The sequence below is a fragment of the Spea bombifrons genome, chromosome 1, assembly GCF_027358695.1.
Source record: "Spea bombifrons isolate aSpeBom1 chromosome 1, aSpeBom1.2.pri, whole genome shotgun sequence".
Taxonomy (NCBI): Eukaryota; Metazoa; Chordata; class Amphibia; order Anura; family Pelobatidae; genus Spea; species Spea bombifrons.
The window spans coordinates 88,835,138-88,858,325 of record NC_071087.1 but is presented as its reverse complement, the minus strand read 5'-3'; the positions used below and the strand labels follow the sequence as shown (position 1 = coordinate 88,858,325).

General features: G+C 40.1%; 1 protein-coding gene across 2 annotated transcripts in view; it reads right to left on the bottom strand.

The window, feature by feature from the left end:
* The window catches only part of LPAR1 (lysophosphatidic acid receptor 1), a 56,229-nt gene extending 45,776 nt beyond the window's left edge, over positions 1-10,453 (bottom strand). Inside the window, exons 1-2 of one of the 2 annotated variants that reach the window (XM_053465847.1) lie at positions 9,925-10,453; positions 893-959 (exon numbers count right to left, since the gene is read on the bottom strand). The gene's annotated coding sequence lies outside the window, so the exon portion shown is untranslated. The remainder of the gene's footprint in view (positions 1-892; positions 960-9,924) is intronic. The other variant, XM_053465848.1, reaches the window with a different exon arrangement.
* Between the last annotated feature and the right edge of the window lie 12,735 nt (positions 10,454-23,188).

The window sequence follows — 23,188 nt, the reverse complement described above, 5'->3', positions numbered from 1 at the left end:
TTGGAATTTCCATTTCACCAAGTTTGATCTTTACATTTGTTCTTTTTTCTGGGACACACATGGTAATAGAGGTCGTTTCATCTTGTATCCACTTTTTTCCGCAGCAACATGCCTTCTTTGACAAGAAGATTTGACTTTCGACCCATTAAATTGAGATTTGGTAATAACAGCCAGCTATTTTATAATTCATTGACCTGCGGTACATTTCTGCATATATGTTGTATCGCACTGCATTCTAGTACTTATGATTTATTAGTATTTGCGAAGACATTCAAAATCCATGTATGTTATCCACACATGATATCTTATCTCATTAGTTATATCATAGCTGGTTATACAGTTTATATCACAACCTGTTTCTTGCAGTACAAATTCCACTGATAAAACGATTGAAAACCGTCATTTATGATATGATACAATCTTCCATTATAGTAAGAAGAACTACAGTATATCGTGTGTTGTGAAATGGCTATACATTTTAGAAAAAAATATCTGTCACAAAATTCCCTAACACAGCCACCCTGCATTCAATCTATAAAAATAATACTATTAATTAATCTATTAATCTTTCTATTTATATCATTTTCACAGATGATTTATTGTTGTGGGAACAAGTTTTTAGGATTGTTAACAGCAGTGGATTAGTTCAAATTTTAGTCACTTGGAAAGATCCACTTGTGTTTATGACAAAAGTCTGCCATGAAGACTATAGAGTACTCCTGGCTTCTTTAGTTGTTTTGCCAAGTATTGTTACATGTAATAAACGGACTAGCATTTTATAAATTTCGTATATTTCATCCTTCTGGTTAATCTGACCGTGTGATACGCATGAATGTATGTGCCAATGACCTAAATCATACTCTGCAAGCTTGTCTCAGCAGGGCCTCCTTACCTCTTGTTTCTGTAATGCCAAACTGTTATCGTTGTGTCCTGTTTATCGTCAGTGGTACATGATGGCCCTATATAAAAAATAAAATAGTAATTATAGTAATAATAATAATTGATCTTAAGCAAGCAGAACAAACTTTGCCTAATTCTAACAATATCATTAAAATATTTTTCTTTCTTTATGAAATGTAAATCTTGGCTCACAATTGAAATATAGTCTAAGAATGCGTGGCCTCTAGAGTGTTTAGATTACCAAGCAATCAGTTCACTTCCCTTAGGAAATGTGTCTTAGATGTTATCTAAAATATATCTACTTCCTAACCATTACCAATAGGAAGCATCAGACCCCAAGAAACATTTCCTGCTGTCAACTAATTGGCCAGTGTGAACCTTATATTCCATTATCGAGGGAAGGGGATATTTCTTTTTGTTTGTGTGTAATAATAAAAGAAGACCGATAAGATACAATTGTCACATAATGTGCATCCAGCATGACTGAATCATTTCCACTTAAGAAAGTAAGCTTCAAGTTGAATTGTTTTAAACCTACTTTTAACCCTTGAGTGTGTGTGCATAACACAGGCCCCTGCCACCCTTAAAGTGCACAAGGGAGGGCTTTGAGATGACTTGGCAGACCCCTGGAGCCGAATAGTCACAATGGGGCATGGGTGGGCACAGGGCCGGCCCAAGACAAAATGCCGCCCGGGGCGAAGTTTAAAATGCTGCCCCCCATTATCTACCCTTCCTCTCCCTCCCTCCCCCCATTATCTACCCCCCCCTTGTACTTACCTTTCAGCAGTCCTGCGGCGAGCCTCCCTGCTCGGTCTCGGTGCCGGCTTGTAATGCTGAGCGCCGGAAATGACGTCATCTTCCGGCGCTCAGCATTACAAGCCAGCACCGAGACCGAGCTAGAGGGCTCGCAGAGGAGAGAGAGGGGCGCCGAGCGGGTATTGACAACTTGGTAAGCGAAAACCACTCGGCGCCCCTCTCTCTCTCTCTCTCTCTCTCTCTCTCTTCCGCTTTAAAAAAAAAAAGAAAAAAAAGGGGCTTGGGGCGGCAAAGTGCCGCCCCTTCAAAAGTGCCGCCTGGAGCAGTTGCCCCACTCGGCTCCATTGTCGGGCCGGCCCTGGGTGGGCAGGTATGCCTTCAGCAAAGCATGGCTTGGGTGGTATATGTGGGAGTGGAGAAGCCATATTGAAGACATTCTTCATACCAACAAAAAACAAATTCCCTTCCACCCTCCCTTGTGTTTTTTTGGGAGGGTTATTAATGGTTTGAGTAGAACACAGTTGTTGGAGGAGGAAGCATTTCAGAAGTAACGGCTCTCCTCAGAGCTATTAGGAATATTGGAGGATTGATCCGTCTGGCTGGTGAGCTTATACGCATGACAAGGTAGGCTGTCACACAACGTATTGGGTGACATTCCCGTTGGTGGTATTCAGTGGGGTACTGTCTCCAATATTGGGGGGGGATGTTTATCACAGGTTTTAAGAAATAGCTACCTTCATCCACTCATTTGTTTAAACAATTTTGGGAAAAAGATTTTTTCCATATTCAGAAGTACAAAAATTAAATATATTAATGGTTCAGAGCTTAAAACCACAAGGACTAAATTTGCCATTAAGAATCTGAGAGGAAGAAATACCTATGTATATAAAGCCAACTTGACTTTTACATCCATATATTATGTGTGCCTTTTTATCACACATAATGAACGTTCACTTGGAGATGAATAAACTATAAACAGATCGTTATCGGCGGAATCAATCCCATTGTATGTGTTTCCTGTACTTTACGTTTGGTACCTCACTAATGTATCCTGCAGCTATTGCCGAGTACATAGCTTTGTGCTCAGAAATACAATGCTATTTAACTCTGCGCTTATAGATCTGATCTAAATTGGTATAATTAACCATGACAGTGTTTAGCGTTCCTTTGAGATTTCCACCTTCCCAATTTCCACGCTCTATTCCTTTTCAGCAAATCCAATGTGAAATTGCAACATTAGTTACACAGTTCATCGATATCACATAGACAGATTGCACGTAACATATCTTGATGATCTAACCTATGCATTGTATAGTTTCTTTTTTTTTAATTGGTTTTGACTTTTTGTTTGATTTGTGGTTACTTCTTTTAATGATTTAGGTTTTTTATGCTTTTGTAAGTACATAACTTTATGGTAAGTAAAATTTCTGCCACGTAGCATATAGTCATCACAGGTACGTCATGTCTTGCCAGATGTCTTGCATTAAAGATGGCCCTGGCGGGCGTGCGGCTGCATCAGCCACTTTAGTTGGCTGCTTCAAGCTTCATGTGGAGCTACAGCTTCTACTTTAGTGTTTTTTTTTCATTCATTTTTCATATATGGTTAAATTTGGAGAATAGATGTTTAGGGATTTGGGAAAAGGTGTTGAGAATCTAACACTTCATTCAAGTAGAAATAGAATAGAATAAAGCTAGACAGCTAATGCCAAACAACATGGTTGAAACTTGCTTATTTGGATAAAGTCCAGATAATTGCAAGTTGTTTTATAGCGAGATTTTAGATCTAAATGCATTCCTTTTCCAACAATAGCCTGGTTTCATATTTGTACACTGTGTTAATTATTTTTTTATAACATCTTTACATTAGTTATTACTCAAACGGGTGAAGGAAGTAATTTGGTTCATAGGGTTAGGCACTGACTAAGAGTAAATTAGATGCAGAGAAAATGTAATTAGAGGAAATGTTGTGCTAGATCACTTGCGAGCCATAGGAATAATATCGGTATGTATATATAGGATATGTAGTTAAATAGTATAGCATTTAGCAAAATTGATATAAGAAGAAACTTAAGGAAGGGATATCATTAAAACTCACAGTGCTTAGTCTTGGAAACAAGATAAAGATGGCTGTCTATGACTATACCTTCTTTTACTTGAGCTTACATAAGCGTGATAGGCTGGACTGGGAATAAAGCGCAGCCCTGGAAATATTTGGGCACCAGCCCCATATATTTTATTGCGTGGTCGAGGTCACACCTGGAGTATAACTAGACATCAAAGGGCCCCAGGGCACCTGAACTTCACAAGCAACAAGTCCCACAGTGCCACCTTTGACCCCAAACAGTTTGTCTGTGCTACCTTTGCACCCAAACAGCTTGTCTGTGCTATCTGTTCCCCTCAAACATGTCTGTGTCATCTTTGCCCCAAGCAGCTTGTCTGTGCCACCTCTGCCTCTGAAACCGCATGCATGTGTTACCTCTGCCCCTGATACAGCCTACACGTGCCATCTATGCACTGGAAACAACATGCATGTGCCAACTCTGCCCCTGAAGCAGCCTGCCTGTGCCACCTCTGCCCCAAGAAACCCTGCCAGTGCCACATCTGCCCCAAAAAACCCTGCCAGTGCCACCTCTGCCCTGAAGCAACCTGCCTCTGCCACCTCCGCCCCAAAAACCATGCCTATGCCACCTCTGCACCTTAAACAGCCTGACTAAGCCATATCTGCCCCTTAAACTGTGTGTCTGTGCCATCTCTGCCCCTTAAACTGTGTGTCTGTGCCTCCTCTGCCCCTGAAAGAGCCTGCCTGTGCCACCTCTCCCCCTTACACAGCCTCCCTATGCCACCTCTTTCCCTTAAACAGCCTGCCAATGCCATCTCTACCCATTAAACTGTCTGTCTGTGCCACCTCCCCCCCTATACAACCTGCCTGTGCCACCTCTGGCCCTTACACAGCCTTCCTGTGCAATTTCTGTCCCTTAACTGCCTCCTTGTGCCACCTCTGCCCCTTAAGCAGCCTGTTTGTTTCACTTCTGCCCCTTAACCAGCCTGCTTGTGCCACTTCTGCCCCTTAAACTGCGTGTCTGTGCCACCTCTCCCCCTTACACAGCCTGCCTGTGCCATCTCTGCACTGGACAGAAAGAGAGAGAGAGAGAGAGAGAGAGATGAAGCTACAACTCTCATGCAATACCACTGTAGTCGTAGAGCGACTGTTCCACAACAAAAAAACAGGGCTGTTGAGAGGTATGTAATTATAATATAAGATTCATTGCTATCATTATACTTTCAGTTTTTTTTGGGCACACTCTCATTTTTCATTATAAATTCAGAATTGGGTTTATCTCTATTTTAAATGTAGATCCCTTTAATTATATGTCAGGGCCGTCCAACCTGCGGCCCTCCAGCTGCTGCAGGACTACATCTCCCATAATGCTCTTTCAGCTAAGGGGCTGGCTGAGGAGGATGGGAGATGTACAGCGCCTACAATGCTGGATGTTCACCAACCGAAAAAAAAAGTTTTAGGATAATGTCAGTTTACATAAACATAACTTTTTAAAAAATGCAATTACTATGACTTTAAGAAGATTAAACTATCCCGGGGCATGCTCTGGCTGCACAGGAATGGCAGGAGGTGTGGATCAGAGCTAAATATGCCAAGTGGAAATATGATGCCTGTTTCAGGAGGCAAAAATGTATTTCAAATTCCAAGCTAGACCTCCTTATGAAGCCTAAGAGCTGCACATTAAAATGAGGCCTGATGCTGTTGTGAATCAGTTCACTATGATATATTAATGGTCTACAATATATGCCAAACACATGCTTTAAATTCTACATGTAATTCAATGGCCCTGGGATAGTGTTTTTTCTATACACTCAGGTGTTTTTTTGGTATTTGCTGGGTACGTGCTGAATTCTTGCTGTGTTTTATGTATTTATCCTCCGGGTTTTTTCCTTTAAATGGGGGTGTTTCCCACCCACCGTCGTCAGCGGGACCGCCCACCGTTAGCGGGATCGCCCACCGACATCAGCGGGACCACCCGCTGACGTCAGTGTGCAGTCCTGGCTGCGTCCCGCAAGGGAAGGCTCCGGGTAGCCGGAGCCGAGAAGTTCCCAGGCATGCTTATAAACGATGTCCAGAGAAGGCTTTAAATTACTTGGGAGGTTAAAATGTCTCATTGATTCAACCCCTTGGTAAGCATTATAGCCATGCAAAATTGGATAGGACTCGCCAAACTTTTGACATAGTGGTTGGGTAAGAAATATATGGCCGTATAGTGTGATGGAATCTCAAATGTTTATACCTTAGTGTTTTTTTTAATGATATTCACTACACTGGACATCCGTTTAATTGTTGCTTTGTTTTATAAACTTTTCTAGGCTGAATTTTAGTGATTGTTGTCTGAAATTCACTGCAAACAATGAAAAGGAAAAGTATTATGATCACTTAAGTTTAACAGAGGATCTGTTACAATCTGGCCTCTTTAGTGCAAACTTTCCAAATAACCCAACCCCTGTAAGAATTAAGCATAATAGCACTATGACCATAACTTTGACACATCGAGAACTACTGACACGGAAAATGAAGAGCATCTTCGAATTGTGAGTTTACAATCTAATACACTCTACACTTGATAAAAAAAAGTACAGTCAGAAATATCAAAATACATGGGTGTGAAACGAACGAGTTTTGGGATTCTCAGGAGGTTGGCAGGTATTGACCTGCTGCGTTGATAGTTTTCATTCATTACAGATTAAGTCTTAACAACGAGATATTTAAAAACAAGGTTAGGTGTATTATACTCCGTTTTTTTGAGAATACGATTTAAAGAAGGCGAGGACAACTTGGATAATTATCTACGGTAACCTGCAAAAATATTGGATTTGAAATAAAGGAAATCATTTATTGCAGGTAGCAAAAATCATGCTTGGGAACACCCCAGGTTTAGCCCAGAGTGACTGCTTCTCCGGGATTCTGGGTCATCACGGAGAAACAGGAGCAGCATTGCGGCCTCCCCACTCCCCTCCCACTTCCTCTCTAACATGGCCAGTTTTCCTGTGCCCACTGACGGAACGCTTTTTTTTGCTGGTAACTGGCTTCTTTTAACAGCCAGAACTGTTACACGAATGAGGCAGTAAGGTGAAGTTTTAAAGCTGCTATTTCTACTAAAGGTAATTGTTGTTTTTCACAAGTATGTGAAGGATAGTAAATGTCCCTAACATTTGTTTCTGATTTCTCGGCATAATGCATATTTGGTTTGCTAAGAGGTTTGATTTCTGGGCCTTCAATAAAGTGCTTCTTCAAGTAGTAGGTTGTGGTAAGCAGAGCTGGCCCTGGGGTACGCACGTTATCATGCGCTTTGCAATCATTCGTTTGCTGATATAGTTGAGAGCCTCTGATCCAGTTTAGGACCCTACGCAGATGTCCCAAATGGACTATGAGATAAGGTCAGCCATGGTGGTGAAATGTTCACTGTTTTCTTGTTACAGCCACCTTGTTTCTCTCTAGCTTTATAGAATTCAAATCTAATTTAATTATCAAAGGCAACAAAATCTTACTTCGGGAAGCTAATTAGACATTATTCGGCATGCAAAGCGCTGCCAGTGGTGCCACCTCCCGATTTGTCGGGATATATATATATATATATATATATATATATATATTGTGGCACTGTACAGCCCCAGGGAGATGTTCTGTGGGTATTTTGTGTACAGGTGACGTGCAAATTTTGTGTATGGTCTCTGGGGTGGAGCATTTGGAGAGCAGGGTACGCCAATGCTCCAACTACAGTATTGCAGCAAATTGGATGCCCAAGCTGGATTTGCAGGATCCAGTCCAAGACTTTGATAAAGTCTACATCAGACACAGGTACTGGGCATTAAATAGCCCACGAGCCAGACAATCGGAGAAACGGTGGTGGAGGGGGGGGCTCTCTGCAGAGAGAGGATGTTCCCCTGTGCTGCCAAGGCAAGGAGAGGCCCTGAAGAGGACCCCATGCCAAGTGTGGCAAACTTGCCTGACCCTATGTGAACTGCAAGGCCAGCAAAGTATAGCCAGAAAGGGCTCCAATCTTTTTTGATTTTGTTTTGGGGTGTTTGATTTGTGAACTTTCAAATAAATCACAGTTTACTGCAAAGCCTTATTGCCCTAGAAGACCATGCTTCAGATCCCCCAAAACATCAGCGCAGCATATATAATGCACATATCCACCATAAGGTAGGGATGTGAAACGCCAGATGCTTTTCATGCTTAGCAGCGATTAATCATTGGCCTGCTGCCTCTGATCGAAGGATGTAACAATAAATAATCTATTTCTGCAGACCTGATGTTCTCCGTATGTTTCCTTGGGTAATTCGTTTAGCCCACCTCCTAAGTGGTTTTGATTATTGATGGCCATTTGGTGACCCAGGATTTTCTGCAAATTTTCCAATGTATTTCCTATGCAGCCACTTGTCTACGTATGTATGTGTTACAGCCATGGATCAAAAAGCCACATGGCATTAACCCCACATGCTCACTGGCCAGTCTTGTTTAAGGTTATTCAAATACCTCTAATAGTACTTACATAAGGAATATCCCGACTCCCGCTGGATAGGCTGATTAATATATTAATATTTGTCTGCTTCTTAAGTAGATCAAAGGGTGCAATCATAGCAGAAAAAGCTATTAATCCTCTGAACATCATGTTAGTACAGCACTTAAATCGTTGCATAATTAATTGTAGGAATTGTCTGTTTCTGGCAGGCAATGGGCTGTGGGTTGCAATGTAAGTAATGTTAAACCAGCATGTGACTGGCATAGCGTGAGCACCACAATATGGTAATGATTACCCTCTATAATGTTATTAAACTTGAATGAAGCATCATCTATGCACTATGTTTGCTTTTCATGCTGTATACAGATCCTAGATAAGCATACGCTGGGCTGTAAACTATGTGGCATGATTGTCCATGTTAAAGGCTGTAGGGATTCTGTATGGTAAGTAGATGGCACCAGTAATAATTTGCTGCTGCGGTGTCTGCCTTGAGATCAGAGTCTCCACATCTGGAGAGAAGGAGGTGAAATAACAGTGGAATGTGGGCAACCACTACAAAGCAAAGACACTGAATGCCTGGCGCTGGGCGGCCCAGGTCCCGGCAACTGCATGGCTCTTACAGGCTTTAGGATGCTGAATGCCTGACATCAAAGACAACATTGCCTGAGAGTAAACAAAACAACAAAGACTGAACACGTCAGCTGCTTATTGGAGCTGAACTGGTCACTAAAGAAGCCTGAGGATGCACCTTTTTTCCATCATATATATATTCAAAGATTGTAAGCTTGCGAGCAGGGCTCTCTCCACCTAATGTATCGCTTTGTCTTGGTCTGTCAATTCTCGTCTTGTCATACCCCTTAAATATATGTATTGTATAAATAACATAAGTGTAACAGAATTCCAAAAGGGTTTTATATTAATCTCTTTTTTAACTTAAACTTGGGTTAGCTAACACAATGTACCATTGGAAACAAGAGTGATGGGGGTGATAAAGTGCTCTACCTCTGTGAAGATATTCCATGTCCAGCTCCAATAGTTATTAACCATTAATAGCAAAGTTTTTAAACTTTGCTGCCACTTATAATAGCAATGCAAGGGAGGCAAGTGGGCTCCTAAAGGGATCAATGTTACTTGCAATACATGTATAGGGAATGCATGGCAGCTTCATTTAGAGACTTGGTGAAGTGCTGCTCAAGTAAAAAGACATTTACACTGCAAAGACAGAATCTACAGCTAAACATCATTGTATATAGATAGATAGATAGATAGATAGATAGATAGATAGATAGATAGATAGATAGAGAGAGAGAGAGAGAGAGAGAGGGAACAATGTACTTTTTATATCTAATCTAAGATACCAAAGTGGGATCTTTGATCAATACGGATATTTTGCCACATCGTACATTGCTAATAAACATTACTCTCAAATGAAACTTCACATCATAATCATATATTCTATATCAAATGGAGCAACCAGCAGGTCCCTTTCATCAGTTGCTATGGTGATTGCACCACTTTAACCATTTTGTAGCAGAGTTGTGCTGTTAACAATAAATAATTAATAATCATGAATAATTTGGGTACGAACATACAAATCGTTGATTTTTACCAGTGGCTGTTAATTTCAAAGTGGCCATAATGTAACATATGTAAAAGAATGTACACTTAATATATGTTTACAGTTTATATGGAACGTGCTGTAGCTGCTAGCGTTCCAGCAAAATGTTAAGAACTTTACCTGCTGTAACTTCTCTGCCTCTACTGCTCCACGTTGCAGAAAACCAACCACTGCAGACAAAGCCAAAATAATGTAAAAAAAAATAGAAACCTCAGTAGTTTTTTCTCCCCCTTTCTTCAAATCCTTCAAGACAACACTTCTCCTCTTTACCAAGTCCCCCTTTTTTTTATTTCCAAAATTATCACAAAGAAAACCATCCACAGAATTCTTTGAGGATCCTCACAGATACATGCCCCAGAAGCTGAGTGGGATCAAGGAACGTTGAGATGCCCCCAGATCTTCCCAGAGTCAAAGAAATGGATTGAAGAATAAAATGAGGTGTGAAATAAGCAATCCTTGGCAATATTGTTGCACGTTTGTTCTTCTTTGTTTATTGGATCATATTGTTAGTTTGTAATCCAAGTTCACCATCATCCTCAAGAACTGAGCTGTGGACTCCTAGAGTGTGGTCCTGTAGCACAGAGACTGTCTGTGCTGTAATGTCTGGGGTGTGTGGAAGCAGGAGAAGTTGAATACTTCTCCCTCAGTCACTCCCACTAGCTGCTAGTTTTCATGTGTGTTCCAGTCACTACCTCCACCTCCTTCAGCTCTTATGAATGAACAGTCTCTGAGCCTTCCTAACCATTCACTAAAGTAGTATTTAAACAGGCATGCAAGAAAGCCACAACAACAAAGTGGAGCTATCTAGAGTGAGCATGTCTAGTTTACTGTAAGATGGAAAACATGAATTTGTTTCATTAATGTCTAACAACATGAGATGAAGTTGGCCTTAAACCAAGCAATTGTGCATTTTTGATCCTTATTTGTGGTTATAAAGATAATATTCATTTGATTACAACATTGGTCTCCAAGAGATAGCTCTCTGACCACCACTGAGTAGCTCTGGAGTATCTGGGGCGCTTTGCATTTGCATCTATCTAGTGTTTTAGTGCTACTAACTCTGAAAGTAATATACATATATATATATATATAAGGCATATGTAGTCATTTTTAAAAACAGGTTCCTAATTGAAAAGATGCAGCACTCAGATAAAAACTGCAGTAATCTCCTCTCAGCCTCTTGAATAATCAGAATACATTATTATTATCTGAACAAGCTGCATGGGGGCAGATGCAAGCTCATTCTGTGAAGTTATACACGTGTGTGCACATACTTCCCAATAACCTGGTTTCATGGCATAGTCCAGATTTTTGGGCTCTGTCGTACTTTTTCAGGAAGTGGGGATCATGGGCCGATTGGGAAGATCCTCTGATTTCCCCTGGAGCTGTAAAACCAATGTATTGTAACGCACAGGCCTCCATTACAGCTCCTCCATGGCCACCTTGCTATGATCCTGAATCTGAGCAAGGTTGCTCTTCCTCTAAGGCAGGTGGGTACCATGCCCCTCACCCTACCCACTTGTGGTACTGGTCCCCCATCTTATACCACACATCTGCAACACAGCATGCGCCAATATGGACACCTGAAATGTTAGAGGTTGTGTATGCACACACCCATTTACTTTACAGATAAGGGTCTGTTTTTGACTGAGTGTATAATTCCATTGTGGAGTTTTGATACCCTTTTGTATGCCCATCCTTTGGCAACATATCTGTAAGTGTGCCTTTTTAATTCTTATGTTGAATTTTGTATCTAAAGGGATACTCCAGCCATCATATGCACTTTAATGCACATGATAGCTGCATGGTTCCTTTCTGTTTTCTTGGTGTCCCTATTGCAAGTGCAGAATCTTCCCATATACATTTGCCCCTTTCTCTACTCCCCCAGCAATTTTCCATGCGGGATATGTGTTTACTGGACACACATCAATGTGCACGATGTACTTACCTCCAATCAGCATCAGTGCTGGCTCAGCGAATGCTGTGGTGTGGATCTGTTCGAACCCCAGTGTACATGCGCAGAAAGTGCTCCTATTGATTTCAGTGGTAGTTCTTTCCTCCCACTGATTGGCTGTAGGAGCATGGAGAAGGAGGACAGCTGCAGGGATGTTCTTTTTTGTTTACATTGTATTTAAATATGCATTATTCTTGGTGGGGCTGTCAGGTACAGTAAACTGTCCATTTAATGATACTTGCACTCATAAAACTATTTAATTGACAAGGAAGTCACTTCTGAAATTGCACAAACCAGGTTCCTGGCTCAGTTCATGGCCAGCACACAGTCTAACCTGGACTTGGCTACATCCATTAGAAGTAACAGTGTTGCAAGGAAGATATGGCTAGGGCACACCATACATGTCGGTTCTGGCTCCAAACCATGCATTAAAAAGTATATTCGAAAAATACATTAGTCACATATGAAAACACATAGTTCCTATTCCAAATATCACTGCAGCCCATGACATCATGTAATGGGTTGGGATCAACTGAGAGAACACTGGTATAGTTGGAATAATGTGGGAAAAAAAGCCATCTTAACTATGAAAATATCAATTTTCAAGTTTATTTAAATAAATTACTAAAAACAAAGTTACTTAGAACAGAAAATTACTTTGACAGTAGTTAATAAATTGTGTGAGGTGAGGAAGGGGGACGTGTGTGAGCTGCATGGATTATCAGAGAGTGAATGTGCTTATGTGTGTATATATATATATATATATATATATATATATAATGTAAATTGTTAAGTGGGGTTGTGTGTGTATACCTGCATGCATGTATGTCTATATGTGTGATGGTGTTAGTGTGACTATGTGTATGTACTGTACGAATACGTAAGTGTATGGTGTTGGAGGGGCTGTGTGTATGCATGCGAAAGTGTATGGTGCTAGAGTGGCTGTGTGTGTATGCACAGTATGTGTAATTGTATGTGTATGTTGTAAGAGTGTATACATTGTGACAGTGTAAACCCCAGGGAGATGCTTAGTGTGGCATTTGGGTACAGGTGCTATCCAGATCGTAAATATGGGTCCCTGGGGTGGAGCAATTGGAGAGCAGGGTGGGCCAATGCTCCGTTCCCCCATTCTGTGGAAATTCCATGCCGGGTTTTCCAGGAGGCAAGAAGTCCACAGGATCCGGTCCTGGATTCCTATGGGGCCGCCATCAGGCACAGGTGCTGGACATTAAAAACCCCTGGAGCCTTATAATCAGAGAGACTGTTGGGGGAAGAGGAAGTTCCCTGTGCTCCCAGGGCAAGGAGAGGCCCTGAACAAGAAGACAATCCCTGAGCCAAGTGAGACAATACCTGCCTAGACATTTTGTGTGCTGTCTGGGGGAGGTTTTCCAGAGCCTGGCGTAGCTGGGTCTGGCTGGGAGGTTGAGTTAGTGGGTGATTAGGCTGGTCAGTCTGGACCAGCATAGTTCAGTTAGAGAGGGCTCCAATTGGGAGCTAGGTTTTCTTTTTATGATTTGTTTTTTTTTGGGTTTAAGCAGCTAAAATAAATTGCTGTTTTGTTCAAAGCTGGTGTTCCCGACTCTGATTGCCCTAGAGGACTGTGCTTAGGACCCCTAAATGTGACATGTATGGCCCTCATGCAACAGGGTTTGTCACAACATGTACAGTATGCGTATGGTGGTAGAGTAGCAATGTGTTTATGTACAGTATGTATGTTAATGGTGTTAGAGTGGCTGTATATATGCATGTGTTAGTGTAGAGCTCCCCCTGACCATCCTCAAACTCCCCAATTTCCTAATTAATTCCAATCTCTCCCCACTATGGTTTCCATCCCCTACTGTTATTACCTCATATTACACCACAATCATCCCCCTTCATCTTCATGGCTCCTAACATAACTTCTTACCATCTCTATATTCACCCATTATTTCTTCATAATCTTAATACCCTTGCCTAAGCATATTTATACAATATTCAACTATTATTTTGATTAATTTTTGCTTTGCGTGTCTTCCAGTCAGCGCTGCACCGGATATGAAATCATGCGATGAGGCACTAACTAGCAGACACGCAGTGGAAATTTCATACGCAGGAGCCATCTAAAACAACTTTCCATGTTTGTGTCCCCATGGGACGACGCACACAAGGACCTTCCATATCTGTCTGGCAAGTGTACCTAGGCTCATCGATACCATGTTAACTGTGCCCGAGTGTCTGTCTTGGGCTCAGCTCTTTCCCTAATTTTCACATGGTAAATAATTAGGTTGAAACCATCAATGGTTGTGATAGGGCTTGAAAAATGTATTCAGCCAAATTTCTGGGGTAGGCATGTGTGATGCTTTTGTCATAGGTAGTTGCCACATTAAGAGTACCCTGTGGACAACCTGTAAAAGATACAAGCAGTACCTACCGTTTTCAGAAAAGAGGTGTACAGTAGATGCCACCATCTTTAGCTTCTCTAGAAAAGTAAAAGGAGATGTATAAAGTAGGAGTAATGTCTATTTTTCTTGTATACCAATATTTCTTTAAAATCATCATGGCCTACCTCAATGATGTTCTTTTTATCGATTTCCTCCATGTGCTAATACGACATCTGTTTCTCAGAATGGCATTCTAGCTTGATGAGGCCACCAAAGCTAGAGGCATTTTATGTTTCCTTTATGTGAGTTTAACGTGTTATGGGCAAAGGAACACAAAGTATACACTGTATTTTCCAGAATAACCTAACCATAAATGGTTTTGCTCAATTTTGCACCATGTTAAATAATATAAAAATAACAGAAATTAATTTAAGAACCAGAAAATACCCTCCTTAGAGTCTAGATTTAAAGAAAACATTAGAATGTACATTTATTTAAGTTGTTTCTGATGTCTTCCATTTTATTGTTAATGTTTTCCTAAGGAAAAACAAATTGAAAAATGATCTTAAAAATGAGTACATAAAATAGTTTGGTTCAAAAGCATTTGCAAACCAATTAACCTGACCGCCTTGTGAACCCTTTTGCCTTTGAGAGACACCTTTTGAAACTGGTTTCCTGTTATGGCTGACCCTAAGCTTGCAGATATTTCTCTTTTTATTTTTTTTTTTTCATTGGTGTTACTGACATTAACTCTTATCTTCACACCAAGGAAAGTAACATTTACTATTCCATCTGCTCTGCACCCTCCACAATACATACCCGAATTCATTGAAAATATGTCAATTGTGCAAATTTTATTTAAAGTGTAACCGTGACCATTATTAACCCATTCAGGCCCACAGGTTTTCATAACTTAAGGACCACATTTTTTATCATTTTTACCACTATGATTCACCTCTTCCATAATTAATAAACCCATCATACATCATTTTGCTCAGGATAACTAGGGCCTTCTTTGAACCCACAGAAGTACATACAACATTACATATATGAGTAATAATAGATAGAAAAAACATACTAAAATAGAAGAAAATGAAGACAGTAGGTGCCACAACTAAACACTGTCCCCATATAGTCGTACCCCACATATTTTTATGTTCAAGAGGGCTACATCCATGCATTATATATTACCTTGTTTTGCATATTTTTGAATACTAGTGGCTTAAGGGGTTTGGGGAAGTGTTTTTTTCAATTATTTTTCTTATAATGGTAGGGCTAAGGGAAAAGTTGTTTTTTTTTTTTTTTTAAATCTTTTTTATTTATTTTGTTACTCGCCTCTTTTGTGTACTGTTCCCAGTGCACTCAGGCACCTCCCATAGATCTTTTGATGTATCATGGTGACATCACTGTATGTGCTAATGGTAATACGTACAATCAGCCAGCAAGGTCTATAAAGAGGCCCTGCTGTCCTTGAGTGAAATTCTGGTGAGTGTCAGGACTTGAAAATTGATTTTAAGATTGTCTAATCACAGGTCAAATTAAGTGATGAATAGGCATACTGTGTATTCAGATTTGAAAAAAGTAAAGAGTGAAAATCTGGAATTTCAGTACAGCTGCCTGCTTTTTATTTCTATTTCATTCTTAACAAAGGGCCAATATAGACATAATTTTTAGTCATTCATTTCTCGTGCATTACTACTGTGGAAGACTGGCTACATAATACTTCAAGTTCACTTTTTTTAGTGCTTAGCCCCTAATACATGTGTAGTATGCATTGGTGAGTTACAAGTGGTCTTTAATGCTGCACAAAAAAGGAACAAGTATCTGTGAGATATTTAACATACATGCAATTGTCTAATCTACCCATTGTTTATAAGCCAAAACTGACAGATATGAGCAGTGTATTTTGTTAACAACTCACCTTCTAGTTTCCGGAGAAGTATTTAGCCACAGCTATGTTACTGGGCTGTCTCTTCGCACGCACACTGGTGGCCAAATGTTTCTTCAGCAATGCAAATAGCCAGGGCGAGCAGAGTGAACAAGTGCATAGAGTGGATTTTAATGTGTCCCCCTATGTATTTGCATGCAATAAATGTCAGTCTGAACACAACTCTCACCTATCATATGGATTAAAGTGTATATGATTGCTGGGGTGAACTTTTAATGTGCATTTTTTAGACTGTGCATAAAAAAAGAATATAGAGCTTACCTCATTCAAGCGCCCCCTCTATCCTTTGTAATTACTGCCAGTTTGGGCTGCCAATTGAAATCAATGAGTGTACCAAATATGCTTGGTATTAGACCTGGAAACTGCATTCAAGTTATTGCTAGAGCTGGTAGGAGGTGAGTACCTGCACTTGTGCAGATAGAGAAGACTTCACGTGAAAGAACAGAGTGGCACCATCTTGGGCCAAGGTCTGCATGACATGGAGTACCAGGACATTCCCTGTGGTAAATTAGCACTGAGTTACTAGAGGGTGGACCTAATTAGAGGTGACATCAGAGAGGATCTGAAGGTAGGACTATTTTTCCTCCCTCATTTCCAGGTTCTCTCTCTTTTAAATGTGGTCACTAAGTCTTTGGAGGACATGTCCAATTTGGATCTTTTCATTTGGTTGGTGCAGGTGTGGGTCGTTTTTAGGGGTACTAGTGAGCATATGATCTATGTGTGAACACCAGGTGCCGAGTTTGTTTTCCAGGCTTTTTGGAAATCTCCTCAACATTATACCAATTCTTTCTTTTCACTGAAGGTGAGGTTCACATGTCCCCTTGATCTGATCTCTGCTCATATTACCCAGTCTCTCTCCTCTCTTCTTGTCCCTACACCAGCTCATATCTTCAACCTCTCCTTCTCAATTTTTATCTTGAAAAAGCCCTCCCTGGACCCAATCGATCTGTCCAACTACCATTCCATCAGTATAATTCCTCTCATCTCCAAGCTTCTTGAAAGAATTGCTTACATTCAACTAAGTAAGTTTCAATCCACTTCAATCTGGATTCCTCACTGGACATTCTACTTATACCACACTTACTAAAGTTACTAATGACCCACTCACTACTAAATCCAAGGGTCACTACTCCATGCTAATCCTACTAGAACTTTTTTTTTCTTCTGCTTTTGACACTGGATCACACTCTTCTTCTACAAATGCTTTATGATCTTGGTCTCCGCGACACTGCTCTCTCCTGGTTCACATTCTACCTTTCTGATCATACCGTCAGCATCAGCCTCTCCAGTAACATTTACTCTTCCCCTCTCAATCAGGATACCCCAAGGCTCAGTTCTAGGACCCCTTCTGTTCTCCCTTTACACTACCTCACTTGGCAACCTAATCTCAACCTTTGGCTTTCAATACCATCTGTATGCTGATGACACATAGATTTACATATCCTCTCCTGATCACTCTCCATCTGTCTTATATCCTATAACCAACTGCCTTGCCTCTGGATAGCTGCTCATTTCCTTAAACTCAATCTTCCTCCAAAGCTAACATTCAATCATCAGTCTACCTTAATGTCAATTGTGCAATCATCTCCCCGTCACCCCCAAGCACTCGCTGCCACTCTTGACTTTGACCTCTCTTTCACCCCGCCCCATTTTGTCTGTCTCAAAAAACTGCCGTCTCCATCTTAAAAACATTGCCAACTTTTGTATTCTTCCTAAAACAAGATGCAACTAAAGCTCTTGCCTATGTCCTCATCATCTCCTGCCTTGACTATTGTAACTCTGTCTTAGCAGGTCTCCCTCATACCCGTCTCATCCGCCATGAACGCTGCTGCCAGACTTATGCTTCTCTCTTTACTAACATCTCTCCCCTGTCAGTTTCTTTACTGGCTGCCTGTGTGCTTCAAAATTTATTTCAAAATACAGACTCTTACCTTCAAGTCTCTTCATAGCGGTTCTCCTCTTCGTACTCATCGCTAAATACACCCCTGCCCAGTCTCTTCACTTAACCAATGATCTCCATCTGTTCTCTCCTCTGATTTCTAGTTCTCATGCACGCTTGCAAGACTTCTTAAGCCAAGCCCTCCTCTGGCCTATCCATCTAGCATCGCTACTGCCTTATTCCCAGCACATTTTTGGACTGGCTAAAGGACTTTATAATATTGGTGTCGGCTTTTGGGGAAATTACCCAGTGCAGGCTCTGTTTTTTATGTAGATTCTATTCACAAAGTATACAGGGTATTTGGTTAGCTCGCCAGGATTAGGTACTACAAGCACTTTTGGAAGCACATGGCTTTCTGGCCTGCCGTGCAATGGGACCATAAGGACATATCTTTTTTTGTAGTTGCATTAAATAGCAAGAGGGTGATGCTAATGGTCTTTCAGATGCTTCCATGGGGGTGACGGGGAGATGGCAATATAAGGAAAAAAAGTGGCTGGCCTGTTATTAAGGGGTTTTACATAAGGATTCCATATTCCCTTTAAGCAGAGTTAGGCCAAAGGTTTGTGTTTAGTGTTACAGATTCTGTTGCTTACTTTAAATTAAGGTAAAGAGATTTTGTTAGGGAGGAGAGTGTACCCCTTTGAGATGTTCCTTTTTTATCTAAGGGTTTTTACTCCTGCGGGTAGTTCCTAAAAAAGGAGCAGGGCAAATTCCACCACCTTTTTACCCCAAGAAGTAGTTCTGTAAACAATAGCATTGACCCCAATTCCTGCCAGGTCTCATACATCTCATTTGACAAAGCAGTTAAATAGATGCATGGGTCCACTGAGGCACTACCGAAAAAACAATTTAAACAACTTTTCAATTCCTTTCTGAAAATCCAGACACTTTCTATATGTTGAGATGTAAGAGAAAATACTATGTTGACCACAGTCTACACACGAGCTTCTCCGTTTTTGTGCTTTTACTTTTTTTTTTTTTTTTTTGAGTGGGTAGTCAAGGAACAAGATGGTTTCACGTCTGTTATTCATTACCTCGACAACTTCCTTTGTATAGGGGAATCTGGTTTCTCAGATTGCTCTGTACGGGGATGTGGCTACGTCATGGATATATATATATATATAGATGCTACATGGGCATTGAAAATATAAATTTATGTCGCCTCAATGTACAGTGTTACAGTGAGAAAATGAATAGTTTAAAGGAGCAGTCATTTGCAATAAGTGCAGTTTTGTTTCCTTTAGAATTAAGCTATAGAGATAGAGCAGTACTCTTTTAGGAGTACAAGTGCATTATTAAGAACAGTTCTACTAAAAAATGGCTACAGAGGTCAATCACCATAAGATCCAAATGAATGTACTTGCTGATTCCAGAATTCCTATCTCTTCTTACAAGAACTGCTATGTACATGTAATCCCTACTGTATGCGGAATTATTGCCATATAGATATTCATTTTTAATTTTAATAATTAAAGCATTTTGAATTTTTAAAAACAAATGCTATGTGAACACTTTTCTACAGGACCTCAACTTCCAGTCTTTTTTGTGGCAGAATCTGAACCCACCACAACCACAGACTTTCATTTGATACTTTGATGTATAGGTTACCATAACAGCAGACAGGATCCCACTACAGATGCTCCACAGACTACAGTTTAGAGTGCATGTTCCACCCCCTCTTCCCACATGTAATAGAGAACGAGCAACATGAGCTCTAAAGGGTCCTTAGATGCAGTGTTACAGATCAAAACTGGAACCCAGTCCATGCAGAGAGAACTTTTCAAAACTGTAGGTTAACGTGAAACTCTTTAAAATTACTACACAGCGTCTTTTTCCAGTACTTTGTTAAAATGAAATCCCATAAGTCCGATTTTGGAGGTAGACCCCATATAGTGCATAAGTTATATGTATGCATATATTTCTTTTTTAGTGACTTATACTCTGTAGTTCACTAATCCTTGTTTTGTTCATTTCTGCATTTCCAGTAGTGGCTGAATTTAAAGTTGAACCCAGCAACGATTTGTGACTGCCATCGGCACATAGCCTGTTGGACAAATTAGAGTGCCCACGTTTTGATGGAGCAGGAAGTCATGCGCTCTAGCTCAAGTTCCACGTAGAAATATTATTCCATGACTTCCCTGTTAAAAACTGAGGTTTTAATGAAATAACCCCACATCACAGCCTATAACCACTACAAGAGGAGCAAGAACATAGGATACACATTTCATTTTGTTGATGCGCTAATCAAATTCTTTACCCAGAAACATATTATTTAAGGCTCAATTGGTATTTATTACACTTAAACAATTGTCCCATGGCTAGTTTCCCAACTTTACTGTCCTTTTAAAGAGGATATCTTTCTTATCCTCGCATGGAATTGCATGGGTTCTTTTAAGCGTCATCATCCCTCCGTGTGGAAAAAAAAAACTCCTAATTAAACAAATACTTCTTTTTGCTCTTCATGGTAAAAAAAAAATCCATGATGATATTATTTAAACTGTTTATTTTAAGTTGCATTGCACACACAATCACATGGGTTCATTTGTTAATTGTGTTACGGCTTCAAAGGTAACAAGCATCTGGAACAGATTATCAAAAAACACGGTGTTACGCCCACCTTAAGAGAGGAGATTCAAGCAAAAGACAGAAAAATAAGTAAAGATTTGCAGATGTTCACATGCTTCAGGATTCCATCAAAGTGCGTTGAAGCAACAGGGAAATAAAGCAGCTCATTCCCATTGTATCTTTGATGTGGAGACATAACTATATATCATATATAGTCATATATATGATTGAATGACTTTTCAACGGTTACTGGTTTCCTATTCAACTATTATTATTATTATCTTTTATTTTATAGCTCCAACAATTTATGCAGTGCTTTGCAGAGTATATACATTCGAAGGGTATGACGAAACTAGAATTCATAGACTAAGAAAGAATTATACATTAGGTAAAGAGGGTACTGCTTGCAATATAATCTCAAGGAGATGGGGTGTAGAAAGAAACACACAAGGTATTGGGGGGGGGGAATGAGAGATAGTGTCATGAATCACTGTGGGAGTTGTTTAAGTGGCAGATAAGATATGAAGTTTCCAGCTGAAAAGATTGAATGCTTCTCTGAAGACGTGGGTTTCAAGGTTTTTCTTGAATATTAAGAGGGAGGGCAAAAGCTGGAGGTTAGGTATGGAGTGAAGTCTTATAAGCGTGCAAAGGAAGAAGTGATGAGGGAGGAGAACCCTAGTCCATGGGAAGAACGTAGAGATCGAGCAGGGGAGTATTTTGAGGGCAAAAATGTATGAGGGAGAGTAGGTGATATGCAAAATGTTAATACTTTTTCAATACACTGGAAAAGGTCATGTGTAATTTAGTGCATTCATACACAGTGCTGTACAGTGCAGCTTCATGTTGGGCTATGAAAGCCTGTACCTTATCTACTAAATTGAGTGATACCGTGCCATTGCTACTGAATTTTTATATTTCCTAGTTATGAAGAATTAAAGAATATTTCATGATGAGCCCATTTATGTCCTTGGAAATGTAAGTGCATTACTTATTTGTACTACTGCTAAGCCTCTATTCTATACGGTGCTACACTATTTTCTGTCCAAATGTTCTTTTCCTCCTATGTGGATGTGCGTCCCATTTGGAAGAGTTGTACAGATTATTAAGTGTTGGAGGAAAGCTTATTTGGGTGCTGCTGCCTAATTAGGGAAAGTATTATTTACTTATTTACACCAGTGGTGTTTGCTTTTCTTGTGTTTTTAGTCGAAACAGGGAACAGATGCTAAAAGAAACTGCGTAATTTGACAGCTCCCATGGGCTTAAAAAAAAAATCATTACTCCTGCAATAAGCAACCATTTACCTAGGACATTTGTTCAGTTTAATATCTATTACTAACTGTTCAGTTATGGGTAGTGTGGGTTCTTTTTTTTAGAAGAGAAACGTCACAAATTGGTTCATGCACTCACTTACCGATACAGTGTGGGATTTCCAAAGCTGGCTTTTTTGCACATTTTAAAGATAATATTTTGTGCAACATAACAGAATTCCACTTGTTGACAGTTTTGCAAACACTAGATTCATAACAAGATCCTGACTTGCCCTGGACTAGTAATGACGAGGTGGCCCTGGCCACCTAAGTGCAGTCAACGGTTGGATATATGCGGCCATTCCCTATCTCCCTATAACTTTGTATAATGTACCATAAGGCTAGAAGGCAAGCTCACGGGCAGGGACCTCAATGCCTGTTGATTGTGTTTGTGTTAATGTGTTTTTTTAAGCTCTCAAGTGGGGCCTTCAAAAGCCCACCATTCCTGTCAGGAACTTTGTGTTAAAGTACCATAAGACTAGATGGCAAGCTCACGGGCAGGGTTCTCAACACCCATATGTATTAATGTATATTTGTTACATATGTGTTAACTGCCCTATTTGTATTGTACAGCGTAATAAATAAAAGATAACAATAATAATACATGTTATAATGGGTTCTATTAGGTATAATGACCAGCAAAAGTCTAGGTCTAGGCCTCAAAAAGTCTTCACTAATGCAAACATATCTGACTCTAGCCTAGGACCTTAAGACCTGTGTAATAAAAGAAGAGTTTTTAGCAAATTCCATGAATGTTTCTCCCTATATACCGGTAATAAATTATTTGTGTAATCGTTCTATCTTTACAAATATGGTTCACTTATGAAATTTACACTACTGTAACATTTTCCCATGAAAAGGTTTGCCCCAACTATTCATATACGTTTTTTTTATCTGTATTTTGTTTCTCAGGCAGCAGCTAAAAGTGTAAGATTGTGTATGTATTACCTTTCCAGAACTTGCCTCCAATAGACAGGAAGCATCAATTAAGCATTAAACTAGTTGGCAAGGATCAAGCGTCCAGCAGAATGAATAGGTCCATTCAGCGCACTGTTTTTGCATAGGCAGCAAGGGAATGTATGCAAGCTTTACTCGGCATGTGGTATTGATGTATTTACAAGTTATAGGAAACATTAAAATAACTATTTATAAAACATTTGGTGCATGAAGAAAAATATGCATCTAGTAGAACATATAAATGTCCCATATCATCAGAGGAAGGAAAAGAAAAGAAAGAAACATAAAATGCCAACATGAGCAAGTCCAAGGCAATTCTACTTTGAATCCAAAACACTTGAAGCTTCCAAAGCA